General features: G+C 41.8%; 1 pseudogene; it reads right to left on the reverse strand.

The window, feature by feature from the left end:
* LOC111965186 (D(2) dopamine receptor A-like) overlaps positions 1-15,715 on the reverse strand; it is a 27,939-nt pseudogene extending 12,224 nt beyond the window's left edge.
* Positions 15,716-18,674: the final 2,959 nt, after the last annotated feature.

The raw sequence follows: 18,674 nt of genomic DNA on the forward strand, positions 1-18,674 counted from the left end.
CTCTGGTAAAGGACATGAATTTTGTTTTTTGTACATTCAAGACCAGTTTGAGACCATAAAGGGAGGCCTGCAGTGACTGAAAAGCAGTCTGGAGCTCTTCAACAGCCTGAACCAGAGAAGGAGTACATGAATATATAACGGTATCATCTGCATATAGATGTAACTATGCTGGTTGCATCCCCTTCACTTCATTGCATCCCATTTACCAAATATTTTATAAAAATTGAGAACACAGGAGCTAAAATGGAACCCTGGGGCACACCTCTATTAACCTCAAGAAAGCCAGACTTGTGATTGTCAGTACATACACATTGTGTTCTGTCAGAAAGATAGAGTCTAGCGAGATAGAGTCTAGCTAGCAACAATTCATGGTCAACTGAATCAAATGCCTTTGATAAATCCACAAACAGAGCAGCACAATGTTGCTTTTTATCAAGTGCATTAATTATGTTATTTGCCACTGCCGTAGCTGGAGTTGCGGTGCTGTGCCCCGATCTAAAGCCAGACTGAACCCTGCTCAGTATGTTCTTTCCAATGAAGAAGTTTTTGAACTGTGAGATCAATAGGGATTCATAGACTTTGGCCAGGATAGGGAGTTTAGAGATAGGACAATAGATATTAGCATCTGAGGGATCTCCACCCTTTAGCAGTGGGAYGACATACGCTGATTTCCAAATGCTGGGTTTGGAATTGGTCAAGAGACTCAAGTTGAAAATGTGAGCCACAGGTTCAGTAATAACACCAGCTGCTATCTTTAAGAGGTAGGGGTCCAGGTTGTCTGGACCTGCAGACMTTTTAGTGTCTATTGCCTTTAGTGCTTTATAGACCTCAGTATAAGAAACAGGCTCAAAGTTAAAATGGTTCACATGAGGGCCTATATTATGGTTGACTGTAACAGAGCTTATATTAGAGGCCTGGGCCCTACCATTATCAAAAACTGAACCAGCAGATATGACGTACTTGTTAAAAAACCCTACAATATCGGCTTTATCCTTCACTTCATTAGAATCCATCATCCATAACATAATTGATGTTTCCTCACACAATGCCTTTGTGATATGGAACAAGATCAACCCTACCTGGATGCTTGATAAGTGGAACAAGAGGAGGGTGTTCCTGGAGCAGCTGGGAAAGMCACTTGTAAACCCACACATTCAAAGAAGGGAGCGCCTCCCCCGCACAGCAGCCTCTGCAGCGCTTGTGAAYGCTGTTCAGGGGGCTGAATCTTGTCCTGATCCACCTGAGGCTGCAGCTGGGGCAGGCAAGAGGAGGAGATGCCACGTCTACCCCCCAAAGAAGGACTGTAAAACAAATACTAAATGTGCTGCACATGTGAGAAATACATCTGCAAAGTCCATGCGCACACACACTTGCATACTGTCCTACATGTGCTAATTAGAGTGCATTGATTTATCTTCTTCACYTTTTTGTTTTGTATCTATTATCTTATTTTATTCTTATTTATTGTTGTTGTTTATACACCTTGTGGGTGGGGGCAATGGTAAAAAAATACATATTTTGTAGTTATATTCTTATATACTGTACAATGAGGAATATATCAATATGTTGGCAAAAAAGTTAAAGACTGTTATTGCTTCCTTTCAATAAAACGCATTCAAAACTACTTTCTGCACATTTCTGCTACTTTCGTAAGCTATACAAGTGCTCTCTTGCTAAAACAATTATGTTTACACCTATGCAGTACCTTTAGCAATAATAATAATAATAAAAGTCTTCTACTTTAGTAAAGAAAACAATTACAACAGGTGTGTTGTAATAGAAACGACTGGTGTCCACTGATTAAATGCAGTCTTTCTGCATTGTGAAGAGGGAAAACCCAGATATTCAAAGTTTGATGAATGACAGGTTGTTTCTTCATGCAAAATAGATTTGGGGTTTAAAATTCAATTACGCTGCTATATTTTAGGGGTAAAGTGAAGGTGAGTCATTTTTTACCCTTAGGACAAGGGGAGTGTACAGAATGTTAAGATTACACAAGGGTTAAATCCATTTCACCTACTTTCTACCAGCATGTCAAATGTGCAATCAGAGGGAAAAAAACTCTAGACCACATTTACTCCACACATAGAGACGCGTACAAAGCTCTCCCTCACCCTCCATTTGGCAAATCTGACCATAATTATATCCTCCTGATTCCTGCTTACAAGCAAAAACTAAAGCAGGAAGTACAAGTGACTCGCTCAATACAGAAGTGGTCAGATGACGCGGATGCTACGCTACAGGACTGTTTTGCTAGGACAGACTGGAATATGTTCCGGGATTCATCCAATGGCAAAGAAGGAGTATACTACCTCAGTCACCGGCTTCATCAATAAGTGCATTGACGAGTCATCCCCACAGTGACCGTACGTACATTATCCAACCAGAAGCCATGGATTACAGGCAATATCCGCACCAAMCTAAAGGCTWGAGRTGCCGCTTTCAAAGRGCGGGACACTAATCCGGACGCTTATAAGAAATCCCGCTATGCCCGCAGAAGACCCATCAAACAGGCAAAGCATCAATACAGGACTAAGATTGAATCCTACTACACCAGCTCTTACGCTTGTCGGATGTGGCAGACTTGCCAACTTTTACGGACTACAAAGGGAAACCCAGCCGAGAGCTTCCCAGTGACGCGAGCCTACCAGACGGGCTAAATGCCTTTTATGCTCACTTCGAGGCAAGCAACACTGTAGCATGCATGAGAGCACCCCTCCATAGCTGATGTAAGATCTTTAAACAGGCCACAGTATTCACAAGGGTGCGGGGCCAGACGGATTACCAGGATGTGTACTCAGAGCATGCGCTGACCAACTGGCAAGTGTCTTCACTGACATTTTCAACCTCTCCCTGACCGAGTCTGTAAAACCTACATGTTTCAAGCAGACCACCATAGTCCCTGTGACCAAAAACACAAAGGTAACCTATCTAAATGACTACTGCTCCGCAGCACGCACGTCGGTATCCATGAAGTGCTTTGAAAGGCTGGTCATGGCTCACATCAACACCATCAACACCATCATCCTGGAAACCCTAGACCCATCTACAATTTGCACAACACCCCAACAGATCCACAGATGACACAATCTCAATTGCACTCCACACTGGCCTTTCCCATCTGGACAAAAGGAACATCTATGTGAGAATGCTGTTCATTTACTAGAGCTCAGTGTTCAACACCATAGTGCCCACAAAGATCATCACTAAGCTAGGGACTTTGGGACAAAACACCTCCCTCTGCAACTGGATCCTGGACTTCCTGACGGGCCGCAGCCAGGTGGTAAGGGTAGGCAACAACACATCTGCCATGCTGATCCTCAACACCGGGGCCCCTCAGTGGTTGGTGCTTAGTTCCCTCCTGTACTCCCTGTTCACCCATGACTGTGGCCAAGCACGACTCCAACACCATCATTAAGTTTGCTGACGACACAATGGTGGAAGGCCTGATCACTGACAACAATGAGACAGCCTATAGGGACAAAAGGAGCTGATCGTGGACTACAGGAAAAAGAGGGGCGAACATGCCCCCATTCACATCAATGGGGAGTCTACAGCACCAACAAACTATCATGGACTAAACACARCAAGACAGTCGTGAAGAGGGCACGACAACGCCTTTTCCCCCTCAMGAGACTGAAAAGATTTGMCTTGACTCCCCAGATCCTCAAAGTTCTACAGCTGCACCAGAGAGCATCCTGACCGGTTGCATCACCGCCTGGTATGGCAATTGCTCGACATCTGACCGTAAGGCGCTACAGAGGGTAATGRGTACGGCCCAGTACATCACCGGGGCCAAGCTTCTTGCCATCCAGGACCTATATACTAGYCGGTGTCAGAGGAAGGCCAAAAAAATGGTCAAAGACTCCAGTCACCCAAGTCATAGACTGTTCTCTCTGCTATCGCACGACAAGCAGTACCAGAGCACCAAGTCTAGGTCCAAAAGGCTAATTAACAGCTTCTTCCCCGAAGCCATAAGACTGCTGAACAATTAATCAAATGGCCACCCGGACTATTTGCATTGACACCACCCCTCTTTGCTTTTACACTGCTGCTACTCGCTGTTTATTWTCTATGCATAGTCACTTTACCCCTACCTACAGCACATTTACAAATTACCTTGACTAACCTGTACCCCCGCACATTGACTCGGTACCGGTATCCCCTGTATGTAGCCTTATTACTGTTATTTTATTGTGTTACTTTTTTAAACTTTAGTTTATTTCGTAAATATTTTCTTAACTCTATTTTCTTAAAACTGCATTGTTGGTTAAGGGCTTGTAAGTAAGCATTTCATGCATGTGACAAATACAATTTGATTTGACTGTAGGCCTATGACCACTCACATGTAGRGTAATATCATATTAACTCCAGCATAATTATGCATTTCTTGCATTGAAARTATACAAATGTAAAATTTTGTCTCAGGAACAGGAGTGGAGAAAGATTTCTTTAAGCATCTCTTGAGAAAATGCAAATATGCGTGTYATGTGTTTTCTTTGACACTTATGCAAGCAGACAGTATTTCAACCGCATAAAATATGCACAAAAGAAAAACTAAAGTCTTATCAGAAATGTCTTTTTCTCAGCTTTTAATTTCCTTAAAACCGGTCAAACTGATGACATTTGGACATTTTGCACAGGACCAATCTTTCCACTGTTTTGGAGTTATTGCATTTTCTCCCCGGTCCCTAAACGAAACAGACAACTTTACAGGCGTTAACTAGATTACTAATGCATTCATTCTATCGATGTAAGACYTTATTCTGGTGAGCATGACTWTATTTAMTCTTCTGGGGCATATCAGCATATCCCAGGCATCTTATCCGGGTTTTTCGGGTTGTTGTAAACGGAATAGGACGTTTATATGCGTCAACTCAAAAACAGAATACTTGAGTATCCCAAATAATGGGATATTGGTGTGTATGTAAATGTGGTCACTGAGAAAGAGGGGGGGGGATAAAGAGACAGCGAGAGAGACAAAGAAAAGGAGAGAAAGACAGAAACAGACAGAGATCGAAACAGACAGAGACAGACAGACCTGTGTTGTTGAGTCCAAACAGTAGAGGGCAGGAGATGGCGAAGGAGAGGAACCACACGACAGCAATCATCAGAGCCACCCGCCTCCTGGAGCTGTATCTGGTGTTATACAGCATGGGCATCGCCACCGCCGTGTACCTGCACACACATGCTGTATTTAGAGCTAACACCTACACACACGCACAAACAACCACGCATGCACACGAACACCTTGTCCACCACCGCCCACACTGAGTTAAGTTGCATTGTCAGTTCCTCTCATTCACCAGGCAAACACAAACAAAAGCTGTCCAAGTCAGTTTCACAGTGCAGCAGCGTGACAAACCAATCTAAGAGTCCTCCATAGAAAGCCTGGTGTGAGGAGAGGCTGCTGAAACTGTCCATTTCTTTCAACGGTTATAAAAGGGTATGGGTTTGGTTGGACAAAATAAGCTCATGTTAAGAAGATAATGATACTTGAGAAGTGAGGAGGCTACCCGAAAAGATGGAAAAGGTGTCCTGATTTTTATTTWTTTATTTATGGGAAAGCATCAATAACACCCAATAAAAAATACATTTCCCATCAGGAGACATTACCATCACCTTAAAATACATTTTCTTTTTTTGCAAGGGCACTATGAAATCAATCCAGATTTTAGAGTGTGAGAAGAGAGTGATGAGGGGAGAGTGAGAAAGAGCAAGACAGACAGACATATAGACAGACAGATACTGTATATAGAGAGAGATAGAGATACTGTAGATAGATAGAGAAAGTGTGAGTACCTGTCGATGCTGATGGCACAGAGGTTGAGYATGCTGGCAGTACACATCATGACGTCCAGGGTCAGTAGGATGTCACAGTGGATGAGACTGAAGCGCCACTCKCCTACCACCTAGGAAGGGACAKATACAGTATTAGTGCACTACATAGGGAATAGGGTGCCATTTGGGAKGCAGTTATGCTTATGAATAATAGACTGGAGGAAAGGAGAACAAAGACAGTGCTACAGCACAAAGKCAGATTCAGAGATTCAGATCAACAAGAAACTGTTGATGGGAACCAACTGTAGCTTCTGTTATTGATCATGCTACCTTGACATTAAAACCTATTAGGGATAGGTGTTCCGCTAGCGGAATTGCAGAGCGCCAAATTCAAACAACAGAAATCTCATGATAAAAATTCCTAAAACATACAAGTGTTATAAATCYGCTTAAAGACAAACTTCTTGTTAATCCAACCGCTGTGTCAGATTTCAAAAAGGCTTTACGGCGAAAGCATACCATGCGATTATCTGAGGACAGCGGCCAGCTAACAAAACATTACATACAGTCCCTCTTTATATCCAAAAACCTCKATTTTGTTGGTGCGTTTTGTTCAGTTGTTCACAGCAGGCAGACGAAAAATCCAAAAAGTACAATAAAAGTTCATAGAAACATGTCAAACGATGTTTATAATCAATCCTCAGGTTGTTTTTATCATAAATAAATCGATAATATTTCAACTGGACAATATCTGTGCGCTCCAGTCACGTGCAGAAAATATCTCTGGAAATGTCCACTGTCCACTCATTGAAAGTGGTGTTTCTCCCTCATTTATAAAATAAAATGTAAAAAATGAAACAATGCCTAAAGACTGGCCACATGTAGTGGAAGCCATAGGGATCGTGAACTGGGTCATAAGTCTTTGTATGGGGGATAGGCTTTCAATGGAAAAACAGCCATTTCAAAGTAATAGCATTTCATAGATGGATTTTCCTCAGGTTTTCGCCTGCCATATATCAGTTCTGTTATACCCACAGACATTATTTTAACAGTTTTGGAAAATTTAGAGTGTTTTCTATCCAATACTACCATGCATATGCATATCCTAGCTTCTGGGCCTGAGTAACAAGCAGTTTACATAGGGCACCTTATTCATCCAAACTACTCAATACTGCCCCCGTTCCCAGAAAGGTTAACCGAGAGGGCTTTTGAAACACCTACGAATGAACTAGTGTAGAGAGACTAGGAGGTAAAGACATGGAACAAGACAGACAAATGTGAGAGACAGAAAAACACTGGCTGCCAGATGGATAGAAACACGTACGAACCCACACCCACCCACCTCCAGGTAGACGCCCCAGGGCATGACCAGGGTGGCCAGCAGCAGGTCGGACACGGCCAGGGAGACGATGAGGTAGTTGGTGGTAGTCTGGAGGGCGCGCTCGCGCGACACCGCCACACAAACTAGCATGTTGCCAAACACCACGCAGAAGATAAGCAGCACCAGCAGCACGGCGTAGAAGTTATAGGGAGGGGAGGAGGGCAACGGAGAGCTGGAGCAGTTGGACGGAGAGGAGGTGGAGAGGGAGAAGGCGAAGGAAGAGGAAGGGTTGGAGGTGAGGGAGATGGACGGTGTGAGGGAGGGGGAGGGAGGGTATGATGGAGAGAGGGAGGAGAAGCCTGTCTCATCTGTCTCATTGGGGAAAGTAGTCATCATGCTCCTCTGGACAGTGTGTCTGGAAGAGTCTGGAAAAGTAACAAGAGACTGATAACATCAAGAGTTATATCTCACAATTTCACACACAAAGCTCTACAACTCTGTACCTTGTATTTACACAACACATACAGTAGATGTATGTATTGTCAACTATCTCAGCTCAATGCAGATTGGAGTTTTACATCCTGTAAGGGATGTGATTAGTTGGTGCAGTGCTGATGGCTCAATAGATTGGAGCGTTGCGCTTTCAATATCAGTTGTGGATTTGATTCCCACATGGGCCACACATATCAAATGTCTTTGTTGTTACTACGCATCAGTCGCTTTGGATAAAAGCATCTACCATATGTTTCTACTTTACGTGAATTGCAGTGGTATTCTGCATTCGATGGGCAGTTTTATTCCACCTTAAGCCCATTTCTCTAACCACAGCACCTCCACCATCCAATGTTTCAGATTGGCTTTGAGATACATAATTAAAGGGAGAGATCTAAAGCTCCCTCCCTGACCCTCTAAATTACCCTACATACCTACACCAGCCTACAAATAGTGCAATCTGAAACTATTCAGACCTCTTGAATTTCTCCACATTGTTACATTACAGCCTTATTCTAAAATGGATCCCACAGACTCGTCTTCTGTAGGAGACAGGAGAATGACAACATATTACATCAGAAGAACATAACCTACATCAGACACATACCATCTTACTGACCTACATCAGGTCATAACTTAGTCTATACTACCCTGTATAAGCACATGTACAGTGCATTCAGTAAGTATTAAGACTTCTTGACTTTTTATCACATTTTGTTACATTACAGCCTTATTCTAAAATAAATTACATCGTTTCCCCCCCTCAATCTACACACAATGCCCCATAATGACAAAGCAAAAATAGGTTCTTTTAAATTTGAGCAAATGTATGAATACAAGAAAAATAAAATATAAAATGTACATACAGTACCAGTCAAAGGTTTGGACTCACCTACTCATTCCAGGGTTGTTTTTTTGTTGTTGTTTTTTTACTATTTTCTACATTGTAGAATAATAGTGAAGACATCAAAACTTTGAAATAACACATATGGAATCATGTAGTAACCAAAAAAGTGTTAAACAAAAATGAAAATATATTTTTTATTTGAGATTCTTCAAATTAGCCACCGTTTGCCTTGATGACAGCAGTGTACACTCCTGGCATTCTCTCAACCATATTCCCGAGATAGTCACCTGGAATGCATTTCAATTAACAGCTGTGCCTTGTTAATTTGTTCATAAGTTAATTTGTGGAATTTATTTCCTTCTTAATGCGTTTGAGACAAGCAGTTGTGTTGTGACAAGGTAGGGGTGGTGTACAGAAGACAGCCCTATTTGGTAAGCTGGCAAGACCAGCTCAAATAAGCAGAGAAACGACAGTCCATCATTACTTTAAGACAGAAAGGTCAGTCAATACAGAAAATTTCAAGAACTTTGAGTTTCTTCAAGAGCATTCACAAAATCCATCAAGCTCTATGATGAAACTGGCTRTCATGAGGACCGCCACAAGAAAGGAAGACCCAGAGTTACCTCTGCTGCAGAGAATAAGTTCATTAGAGTTACCAGCCTCAGAAATTGCAGCCCAAATAATGCCTTCACAAGTAACAGACATCTCAAAATCAACTGTTCAGAGGAGACTGTGTGAATCAGGCCTTCATGGTCGAATTGCTGCYAAGAAACCACTATTAAACGACACCAATAATAAGAAGAGATTTGCTTGGGCCAAGAAACACGAGCAATGGACATTAGACTGGTGGAAATCTGTCCTTTGGCCTGATGAGTCCAAATTTGAGATTTTTGGTTCCAACCGGCATGTCTTTGTGAGATGCAAAGTAGGGGATCTCCGCATGTGTGGTTCCAACCATGAAGCATGGAGGAGGTGGTGTGATGGTGCTTTGCTAGTGACACTGTCACTGATTTATTTAAAATCAAATCTATTTATATAGCCCTTCGTACATCAGCTGATATCTCAAAGTGCTGTACAGAAACCCAGCCTAAAACCCATAACAGCAAGCAATGCAGGTGTAGAAGCACGGTGGCTAGGAAAAACTCCCTAGAAAGGCCAAAACCTAGGAAGAAACCTAGAGAGGAACCAGGCTATGAGGGGTGGCCAGTCCTCTTCTGGCTGTGCCGGGTGGAGATTATAACAGAACATGGTCAAGATGTTCAAATGTTCATAAATGACCAGCATGGTCAAATAATAATAATCACAGTAGTTGTCGAGGGTGCAGCACCTCAGGAGTAAATGTCAGTTGGCTTTTCATAGCCGATCATTAAGAGTATCTATTTAGAATTCAAGGCACACTTAACCAGCATGAGGTCATGACTTGCCCTTTTGGATGAGGATCAAATGCACCAGATCCCCCCTCCCCCCCCTCTCCCACCACAGTTTTATGACGGTCGTAAATACCTGCAGGAAAACTCGCTCTCCCACTCTTTCAGAAATAGAAGTTAAATCCCTTTGTTACTCAAAAGAGATATATTGCATTACAGTAACATCAAAAGGTTGAATAATGAAACAATATTTCCGTAATCCAAAGAGTTGGAAGGGTCCGTTGGTACTTAAAGAACAATCACGTCGAATTCATTACTAATTTGTGATGTAACTAAGGACAGTAGAACAACATAACTGTATATTTGAATGTGTATACCTCCCAGTGATCAGATTCACATCTAGATGTTGTGGTACTTATATGATTAAATATGAAACTATTTGTGAGAATATGTAATGTGATGTTAGCCTTCTAAATGAATTGTTTTTCATATGAAGTTTTAACCAGTCAGTGACCACACCCACATGAGCACAGACATTATGACAAAAAGAAGGAACCCCCCCCCCCCCCACACTAAGCGCAAACCAGATGGGATTGCATATTTACTGCAGAATGCTGTGGTAGCCATTGTCGTGTCTTGACTATCATTAATGTGATTGACTGTTATTTTATGAAATAATTACATACCACGTAAAATTCTTACGTGATTAAATTACTCATGTAACAATTAAGTAAGTAAATCTGGGGCACCGCAGAGAAAGTTATTTAACAAGTTACTATCTCCTGACTAAACTCTAAAGATATAAATATCTCTTACATCAGTCACAGCCAATTCATTAATTCTTATTTACTTTCAGTCTCATTCTGAATGTCGCAAAATCCTTGGATAGCTGCACGAACCATAGCATAAATGGTTAATCAGCGATATACAAATTGGCTTAATTATTTATTTACTAACTAAATAATCACACAGAATTACATTAACACACAAACAGAATAGCTTACACATTGATTACTACATAATGCAAAGTCAAGTCCCTGGTGGACTAAACTCGATATGACGGCTTGGTAGACAATGGAAAGGGGTGGGGACAGATAAAGAGCGGGAAAGACAGAATGCACCCACTACATACATACACCTGAGAACTATGCTCATGGAAATGTGAAAACTTTGCACATGAACGGCCGCTCATTCGAAAGAATTGCAATGTACATATTTACGTTTGTATGTGTTTGCTGTCTCTCTGTTGAAAACACTTGATCCGCTTGGGGAGTAATTCGACAGAAAGTCTCTGGTTTGTCCACCAGAGACCAAAGTCTTTCGTAGTTGTAGCTTGTTCAGCGGGCTCTGTTATTATGGCCGTTTGATAGGGAAATGTTCTTTAGAATGGATCTTTCAGAGTACCACCCGGTGGTTCTCGGTCAAGTTCACTAGACTAAAGTACTTAAACAGCTGCAGACTGAAAGTTCCTGTGTAGTCTTCATCTTCTTCACTCGTGAAAAGTTTCAGAGTTTCTAACCATTTTGTACCTTRCAGCWCATGCTGTCCGTGTACTGGTCTTGTAGAGTCTAACCATTCGTGACATTTGGTTCACACCGTCTGCCTGCTTGGTCTTGTAAAGGTTTTCTTCTCTGTTGAAAGTTTCAGAGTTTCTAGCCATTCCGTACCTTTCAGCTCACGCAGTGTGGTGAAGAAGCCGCAACAGCATGGTGAAGAAGCCGCAACAGCATGGTGAAGAAGCCGCAACAGCGTCTCTTCAACCTCAGGAGGCTGAAGAAATTCGGCTTGGCCCTTTAGACCCTCACAAACTTTTACAGACGCACAATTGAGAGCATCCTGTCGGGCTGTATCYCCGCCTGGTACYGCAAAAAAAAGGCCCATGTGCCGCTGGCCATGTCACCTTTCTCATTGTTTTATTTGTATATTAAAAAAATATTTCTACCAGTACACCCAACTAAAWAAATGGTCCAGCTCATCTGGCATTTGCCAGAATTGCCAGATGGCCAATCCMCTCCTGGTATAGTAGGTCTATTTTACAGAAATATTTATGAATTAAAGCTTAAAAGTGGTCAGCAACTTTTTTTCATGTGGAGTGACAATTTACATMACCATTTCTACCAACCTGCATGCCAGTTAGGACCTATGATTTTCATGAGCATTTTCTTTGAACAGAAAATATGCTGATGAAAATAAATATCCATTATAAATCACATTGGCTACACTGCATGGCAGTTGGTTCAGGTTCTTTCAATTGCATGTACCTCTCTCTACTCCACCAGTCTGCCTTTATTCTAGCCCATCTGTCTTCAGCTCTTGCTAGCGAAGATGAAACATTTTATAAACTATTCTGGGCACTCAGATTCCCGCACCGGTGAGCTCCAGAKATACGGCTTTATTTGTGCAAGGGAGAAGAAGTGTTCAGGTATTTTATGATGTTTCCGCAGAATATATAGTCTCAGAGCATTACATTTTCCACTTTTACCCTGAGGCTCGGTGGTTAGGGGAGAGTGCTGGAAAGATTGTACTCTATGGGGGCATAGCCATGGGAGCCAAAATAATGGCCTGCCCAGCATTTTTATACATGACCCTAAGCATGATGATGGGATGTTAATTGCTTAACGAATTCAAATCAGATTTTATGTCACATGCGCCGAATACAACAGGACCTTACTGTGAAATGCTTACTTACAAGCCRTTAACTCTATTTTCTTAAAACTGCATCGTTGGTTAAGAAAACATTTACAATATAAAAAAATGTAAAGTAAAAAAAGAGCAATAATGAGGCTACATACAGGGGGTACCGAGTCACTGTACTGGGGTACAGGTTAGTCGAGGTAATTTGTACATGTAGGTAGGGGTAAAGTGACTATGCATAGATAATAAACAGCGAGTAGCAGCAGTGTAAAAACAAAGGGTGGGGGTGGGGGGGGGTGTCAATGCAAATAGTCCAAGTGGCCATTTGATTAACTGTTCAGCAGTCTTATGGCTTGGGGGTAGAAGCTGTTAAGGAGCCTTTTGGACCTAGACTTGGCGCTCCAGTACTGCTGTGCGGTAGTAGAGAGAACAGTCCGACTTTGGTGACTGGAGTCTTTGACAATTTTTTGGGGCCTTCCTCTGACACCGCCTAGTACAGAGGTCCTGGATGGAAGGAAGTATGGCCCCAGTGATGTACTGGGCCGTACGCACTACCCTCTGTAGTGCATTGCGGTCAGATGTCGAGCAGTTGCCATACCAGGCGGTGATGCAACCGGTCAGGATGCTCTCGATAGTGCAGCTGTAGAACTTTGAGGATCTGGGGACCCATGCCACATCTTTTCAGTCTCCTGAGGGGGAAAAGGCGTTGTCGTGCCCTCTTCACAAGTTTATTGGTGTGTTTGGACCATGATAGTTTGTTGGGGATGTGGACACCAAGGAACTTGAACCTGTCTACCCGCTCCACTAAAGCCCCATCGATGTGAATGAGGGCGTGTTCGGCCCTCCTTTTCCTGTAGTCCACGATCATTTTCAATTCAGAAAACACACACCTTGGAAGCACCTTGGAAAAAAGATTGCTGTCATAGTGCAGTACAACTGCAGTATGCTGCAAATTCGGCATCCAAAATAAGTTGTTTTATGCAGTAATTTTGCAGTGTAACTGAAGTTCAACTGCAGTTATTCTGCAATTATTGCGTTCAAAATACCACAGTTGACTGCTGTTTCAAAACTGCAATCTTTTATTGTAAGGGAGTATAATTTGTATCCCTTATTTACAATATATATTTTTTTATCCTACTTCCTTTAGTCCTTTGACTGACAGGAAATCAATATGTTTAACAAGGTCAGTACTGTTCAGCAATTGGGCTTGTTGTGAAAAAGCTCTACACGGCAGTGCTTATGATAAATCATGGATAGTGGATACAAAGCGTGTTCTAAGACTTGTTTCATAGATTAAAAAAACAKATTTTTAGATAGATGAGATGTGTCTAAGAGGGGAATTGAGTTAACCTTGTTGTTTTATACTGTCTGTGTCAGCGCTTCTTTAAGCCATACTTAATTCAAGTAAATTATGCAGACTTAAACTATCTAGTGAAGTAGACAGTCTAGACTTTTCATTAAATACGAACAGTGTCTTCAAACCCCCTCTTTCGCTCTCTCTTTCTGACAATCCTTTTCTCCCTAAAAATGGTTGTGTTTGGAAAGAGATATTTAACAGCCACCTCATTCTTTTTAGAATATGCCCTTAACTTGTGGCTGTTAAATATGTGGTCTCTAAATGACAACAACCCATGCACTAGATCACCTCGCTGTCCTTCCATGCTCTCTGTCTTCTCTCCCTCCTTGTCTGTCACATGGACTCTAGCCAGGTCTAGCATAGCTTTGGKCTTGTTAATCGCAACACAAAATACTTTTTAAAAACGTGTACCCAACCTTGTTCTAGGCGAGATATCCACTGGGCAGCGACAAGCAATGGAGGGAAAGGGAGGAAATTGAGCGGCGTGAATGAATCGTCAGTGTTGAGAGATGGACTGAGGATGTATTGGCTGGGCTGGCTGACGCATTATCATCCCACTGCTGAGAGTTGGTGGGAAATTCATTCATTAATGAATAAATACTGACTGGTATATTTTAAATCCTTCACTTCTCTCAAGACTCAACGCTCCATGATCTACTATTCCTCTCGCTGCTTATTAAGACCATGATCAGCTCTAGAAAACTATTTAGTTTACCTTTATTTAACCAGGCATGCCAATTAATAATTGCTTTTGTATTTACAATGACGGCCTGGCATGAGGCCTCATGTGGGGTAGGGGTGGGGATTAAAAGTGTATCAATGCTTCATGATACACAAAACAAAAACTAGTTCTACAGTATACAAATGTAAAAACTGTTTCTGAATATTACAATCATTATCACTCTTATCTGCCAACCTGATCTGGCAGACGGAAAGCTACTCCTTTCAGATCCCAGGTACCACCTGCTATCATTGTGCCCTTGAGCAAGGCACTTAACCCGTACATGGCTCCAGGGGCGCTGCACTGAGGCGGACCCTGTGCTGCTCCCAATGTGTGGTGTGTGTTTGTGTCTGGGGGGGATGGGAGCAGAGCAAAGACTATCATTTATTGAAGGACTAACGAAGTACTTGACTTGTCTTGTCCCATGTTGCGAGGCAGAAATTCTGGTGCATCAAGCATCTCAGAGTAGGAGTGCTAATCTAGGACGAGGTCTGCCCTATCCATGCAATCTTGTGTTCTAAAAGGCTAAACTGATCCTAAATAAGCACTCCGACGCAGACTTTTAATACATACATCCCCTGGACTCATTACTAGTCTTAACAATGTATTCAGTAATTATACCAAACAGTGGTATATTTAATCCCATTCGTTTTCTGGGGGAGTCGACCACTCTCAAAGGGTTTTCTATGCTCCTGCTGGGACGCAGACCTGCCACCTGACATTCTAAAGTGCTAGTTCCTGAACTACCCATCTCCTGCTGCAGCTAATTCTCAAGCTCTCAGTGTAAATCCACCATATGTGCATGAATGCATGAACAAGTACACACAGACACAAGAGACATACACCAGATAACGTAAAAATACAGAGACAGGTAACCCAAATAGCAACAAAACGATGAGTAAAAAAGTAGGTTAAACTGCAACTTACCCTCACTCGGCTGTAGTGGTGGTCAGTCCCATTCCCTCCAAACAGAGAATTGCAACATACAGTTTGAAAATGTATGCACTCACTATACCGTAAGTCGCTCTGAATAAGCGGAAAATGGAAAATGACAGCAGAGTGAATCAGTCAGTCACCACTCAGTCTGCTTCTGAGCCTGCTAACCCTCTCCTGTCAGAGCTCACACCTCAACCTCTATAACATGCAACACACTCACTCCCTCTACTCCTCAATGAGTGTTCCAGCAGTAAATCCCTTCCTCTTGCCACCTCTCTCTGGTTTTCACACTCTGTACTTTCCTCCAAGTGATTTAGCGGTACCCTCCCTCTCCCTCTTCCCCCCTCCTCCTCCCTCATTAGCTGTTCCTCAGATCCAGTGAGCAGTGTGTGTGTATATTCAGAAGAAAAAAACAGACAGATGAAAACAAATTAACTGCATGGGTAAAAAGATCTCTAAAGCGCTCCAATTGGGTGACAAATTAAAATCATCCATATACGTTTGGCAGCGCTCGCAATGAGCAGAAGCAACAGAGGAGATCATCAGAGAGAAATGAGACGGGGAAGATAATTAGAAGGGGGAAAAGGTATATGCTTCATCATCAATGCATAAACGGGGATAGCAATGGACGAGGGCAGGCAGTATGAGACAGGCAGTGTTATCTAACTCACTTGAAAACGCAGTGAGAGTACGAATCATATCTCATATTATAAAAGATAGTTCAGTGAAGTTGGTTAGTGCCCAAGTACTGAATGAAGCCTATCCYCTCAGTTTGTTTTTCATCGTACAAACAGACACACCTTCGGCCTACGAGTCATTTATTTTGGCCCCTCAAAGTTTTTTGTCAAAAAGGACTGTAAAATCAGTAGGAATTCGGCTAAAAATAATGTTAAGTCAGGAAATCTGTTTCCAAGTATTCCCACAATTAAAACGTGTCTCAATGGAATCAAGGTATGAAATTATGACTTATTTAAAAATATCTATTTTTTGGCGCTTACTTGGTCAATTTGCAGTGTYCAAATGATTATYATTATGTTGCAGGCCCCAGTCCATCAGCTCTGACAAAAATCGGTCCGCGGCTGAATCTAGTTGCCCACCCCTGCCTTAGAAGTTAAGATAAGACAGCACACTATCTGGAAAGGTTATTAAACCATCTCCAATGAAGCAGACCTTAAAGCCTCTCTGTGTCTATCAAATCCCCTTCATCCTATTGCAGTATCTCAGTAAACGACTCACTCAAAATGATCATGACTGCTGCTTTGTTCCATGCACAAAGCTCTCACCAATGTCCCTCACTGGGAGCATAATGTGATCTACACAGTATAGCTGAGCCCCAATTCTTCACCGTTCTTCCAAAGTGTGCACACACTTTCTCTCGTGGATTTTACAATGGTGTAAACTCCTTCCAGCCAATGCTTACACCATTCCTATGCTTTAAYAAGSGTGGAGAATCYGGACATAGCCAATGAGAAAGCAAGCTTAGAAACTGTGAATAAGGTACCTCAGGTGGTCCAGACAATGGTTCAGTCTACACATTGACAACTTGAGGAAGTAGAGCTGGATAAAAAGATTGTGTGAGAATTTTGATACACACAACTCACTAACAGGAATATGTGACTAAGGTATGATACTCAAAGTACATCAGAATGTAGCCATATAGCTATAAAATGTCAATATTTGACTAAGAAACTATCAGACTAAAGAAAAACAGTATAGACAACACTATGAAGTGAACTTTTCACAATTCTAAACTCTCAGATCTACCGGTCTCTCGATTTCAAGGACATGCCAAATATGTTAAAGGGACATGAGACCATAAAATGAATAAAAGCTTTTGAAACGTCTATGAATCCATCTGGGGCTCCAAATGGAATTAAGTATACACTCCTAAAAGGCTTGTGAAAAATATTATAAATGGCATTTCAACTTTAACAATGTTGTGTCAGGTAATGAATGTCTAAAACTGTATGCATTCATCTCACACCACTGACATATTCACCCCCCCCCCCCCAAAAAAATATATTCATGGCAGAGAATTCAAACATTTTATCATCATTTCTCTTCTCCCTCTTGCTCTTCTTTCTTTACTCTAATCCCCTTGACTGGAGAGGTAAACATGGGGAGAACTGAATTAGGGGGGATGATAGAGAATGGAGGGATGAAAACAGAATATGAATAGAGGAAAGTAGGATGGGTTCCATTCAAATCAGCTTAAATCTGTCTAGTTGATCAATAAAAACACGCAGGGTGTGCAATTAATTAAAAAATCCWTTATTTTAATTGATCAAATATTTATTTTGGGGGGGAAGAATCTGAAAGCAAAGCTAAGATACTGTAAAAAACAAGTCGAATCTAGACGGGAAAAGTAAGGATGATGAACACACATCACATACTTCCAAAAATAACCATGCAAAAACAGGACTTATTGGTTCATCACKCTTTTGCACACAATAGTCTCTGTGTACAATTCAAACAGCATACAACTTGAATAAAACAAAAGTACACATAATTCTACAGCACTACATGCTACAAATTACACTACAATCCCATGTATTTGGCCAAAGTGGACTTGCTGAAAAATAAAATAATAAAATGAGGAATACCAACCAATCCTTGAAGCCCATTTCATATTCCTACCTAGCAACAAAGACATAGGCCTTATTTTCTATTCATATTWCGTAGTTGTTGACATCGAGTGTCAGTGACCTTAAATAACTAACAAACACCTTTACGTCTGTAAACGGCACCCTATTCTCTATGTAGTGCACTACTATTGACCAGGGCCCATAGGGCTCTTTATAGAGAATAGGGTGCCATTCCGGCTACACCTAGGACTCTTTATGTTGCTCCTAACACTAATACACCCCCCTCTATCAAAGCCAGTGGCTTTTCAGGACATGAATGATAACTGAAGTTTCCACATAGACCCTGAGGTAGTGGAGGTGAAGCAGAGAAATMTAGTTTTAAAAGCCCTAAAAGAGAGACAGATAGGGGAGTTATTTTTGTGCACCGGTAATGATAAGTCTATGAAGATATGCCATCTCTGGTAAGGAAACCATTTCATCCAGCTCTCTGGATGGCTTCAGGTAAAGTTAAGGCATTTGTACCAAAATGGCACAGGCTTGGTTTCATTTACCTGAGAAGAGCTTGTGTCTATGGCTTCAACGTAGACCTCTCCTACCCTTTGGACAGGTACAAAACTGTTGTGTGTGTGTGTG

This window comes from Salvelinus sp. IW2-2015, linkage group LG6.1 (assembly GCF_002910315.2).
Source record: "Salvelinus sp. IW2-2015 linkage group LG6.1, ASM291031v2, whole genome shotgun sequence".
Taxonomy (NCBI): Eukaryota; Metazoa; Chordata; class Actinopteri; order Salmoniformes; family Salmonidae; genus Salvelinus; species Salvelinus sp. IW2-2015.